Source organism: Lithobates pipiens, unplaced genomic scaffold (genome assembly GCF_037356315.1).
Source record: "Lithobates pipiens isolate NorthernLeopardFrog02 unplaced genomic scaffold, aLitPip1_a1.2 Scaffold_16, whole genome shotgun sequence".
NCBI classification, from domain to species: domain Eukaryota; kingdom Metazoa; phylum Chordata; class Amphibia; order Anura; family Ranidae; genus Lithobates; species Lithobates pipiens.
The window spans coordinates 457,863,035-457,866,075 of NW_027507748.1; the positions used below are offsets into that span (position 1 = coordinate 457,863,035).

The window sequence follows — 3,041 nt, forward strand, 5'->3', positions numbered from 1 at the left end:
CAGGGACAAGTTGCTTCTCAAGGGTGTTCTCCTGGCAGGGCACCCGGGGGGAGGGGGGGGGGCAGATGTTCACCCCCCTTTCCTGGCCATCCAAGCTGCATGATCAGATTAAGAGATTTTTTTGCCTGGAACGTTCCTCAGACTCCATACCAGATATTTGAAGTTTGGTGTGCATTTGCTGGGGGGCCTCATACAATTCTTTTTGCATGAGGTAACCCCTTAAACCCATACCAAACTCAAAGTTTTTTTTTTTTTTTCACTCTTGCTATATTATGTGCTACAGCAGAAGTCAGAATGTGCCAAATCAACTGTATAAAAACAAATTGCAAAATATATTCCTGTGGGCAGTAATTTTAAAAGGTTAAAGGTAAAACCCATGTATCTGTTTTCCAAAGGTAAAAAAGCTATAAGAAAAGGGTATTTAAAAAATATCAGAGTGAAGAAACACTATCCTCATGTGAAAAGTTGGTCAGCTCAATAGATTGCTTTAAAAAGGAGCTGGGTGCATTTATAATGAATAAATGCACACATGTAATAAATCCACTGCAGCAGTATGAGACTGGCATAATATGGTCATAGCGGACCCAGCGTGTGTATCTCACCCACACCAAAACTGTCACCGCCGGAACGTCACTCCTGGTATTGCGTCTAATGTCACTTTTGGTTGCCGTATAGCCACATCCCTAGCCTATAGCATCTGGTATTCTCAGACGGTCTCCCATTCAGGTACTAGCCAGGCCTGACCCTGCTTAGCCTCCGAGATCAGATGAGAGCGTGTTCATGGTGATGTGGCCATAGGCAAGCCTATAGCACCTAGTATTCCCAGGTGGTCTTCCATCCAGGTACTAACCAGGCCCAACCGTATTTAGCTTCTGAGACCAGATGACATCTGGCGCATTCAGGGTGATGTGGCTGTAGGCAAATTTTACATTTATAGGTAATAACACCAGAGATTTTTGATCCACGGAATATCTAATTGCCTTAAGAGGATCATGAAGGAATTTTTCCCCCATTGGAGCAAATGGGACCATATTTTAAATGGTTAGAACTATGTAACAAGAATAAACGTATGGTGGGGTTTTCTCAAATTTGACTGCAAAAGGAGAAATACACTTTAAAGTAAAAAGGGTTCATCCTATTTATGAGCTTTCACTTTACTACGTTTAAGAAGAATTCTAGGTATCGCATTTTTTACATAGTGGCCAACCTCCTTCATTCAGAGTGTAGCCGCTCAGTACAGGACCCCAAAGCTTATATATAATAGTGGTGTCTACTACAGTGATTTCCAGTTTTTAAAGAGTTCCTGTAGGTATGGTACAGTTTATGCATAGTTACTGTCAGGACCAGGATCTGAGCTTGCAACTCCTGTTGTGCCTGGCATTAGCTCTTCTTGCTGACCCACCTGAGATGCGGAACAATGCTGGACAATGCTCCCTGGACAATTCTTGGACTTTGAATTCTTTGCTTTCCCTACGAACTTATTATTTAAGCCCTGCCTTTGCACTTCCTGCCAGATTATTGTGCTCTCTCCACTACCTGGCACTCCTGCTGCTGTTCATATCTAACATTATGCTGAGGAACACTCATCATGTGGTGGGTTGTCTAGTGATCTATAGTGCTGGACCACGTGAATGATTTTGGACATCGTGAGACTTTGTTTACAATGGTGGCCAGGTTAAGGAAAGACAGAGAGAATGTGCTTTCTTTCTGTACTTTACTAGGCCACATACCATTCAACATTGAGAGAGTTAAAGCTACAAGCTACCTCCTCTTCCAAGGCACATTGTCTTCATGTTGAGGGGACAAGGGGCTCATTCAAACATCCCATCCACAAATGTAAATAATGTTGTATGATGTAAATCCAGCTTAAATCACATTGTCCAGTGATGTAGATCCATTGTCAATTGCAATGACTCGTCACCATCAAGTTGTGTTCATCCAATGATGTTGCCCTGCCACCATGATTATGTTGCCCAGCTGCACTAAAATTGGTAAATGATAGTTAGATCTCCAGCTGCTACTTGTAAACAAACCAATAGGGCTGGATTATGTAATTTACCAAATATGTTCATGACCATATTTGGTGAATAAAATCACTGAGGATCCCAGACCAGTTTGTTTACAAACAGCAGATGGGGATTCAGGCAGGGAAACTTAGCCAGGTTTGTCCAGTTTGTCAAATGGTTCAACACACCAAGGAACCTAGAGGGAACTTTACTGAGGTGACTTATGCAAACTCAGTTTAAAGATAACATCCACTACACAGGGTTAATAGGTCTGATGCCCAGAATTGTTTCTCAAGCACTCAGCTCTCTTTCACTATACCTTGAAATCCAAACAATAAATTATTCACTTTACTTTCATCTAAAATGAAGGTATCTATTACTCCCATCATTAAGACAATCCCACGGCTAAGACCTATAGCTTCATAAAGGGAAATCATTAACAATGCAGCACAGTAATTAAATTTTATAGAGTTTGTACCTATATAAAAGTCATAAATGAGATGCCAAATGCTGTGGTTCTTGGATAATTGTTTATACATCCACAAAGTGCTGCTATGCCGCTGTGCCCATTGTTTCCAACAATAATCAAATTTTTTCTGTAACTCTTTTTTCCCTTACCTACAAATGAGGGTTAATAGAAGTGTGTTGTTCATAAAAAGAGGTATGGATACTCTAAACCTGTACTGTATATGCAATGATGTGACCAATGACAGTTTAATGACCTAGTAGTACTGTATGCAGCCCCTTTTATCCTATTATTTCAAATTTGGATTTAAAAAGGAAAAGTGTGTGTTTCTTAGTTTTTCGATTTTTGAAAATTCTCCCAATTTTTCTAATTTTCCATAATGTTCTGTCACATTTAATAATATGGTGATGTGTATTATTATGTTTATTTAGTGACATGGCATTGCTGTTATATTTTCTATGTAAATTAAAAGTGACACGCATTCGTGTTTCTGCTTCTTTGTTGCTTAATTCAGATAACTGTTCTCTCTGCAGCGCAGGATAGCTCATCTCTGATATGATGAGTTTTAT

At 39.9% G+C, this 3,041-nt stretch overlaps 1 pseudogene; it reads right to left on the minus strand.

Annotated features, from left to right (window-relative positions):
* Positions 1-801: 801 nt before the first annotated feature.
* Positions 802-920, minus strand: LOC143984594 (5S ribosomal RNA; annotated as a pseudogene).
* Between the last annotated feature and the right edge of the window lie 2,121 nt (positions 921-3,041).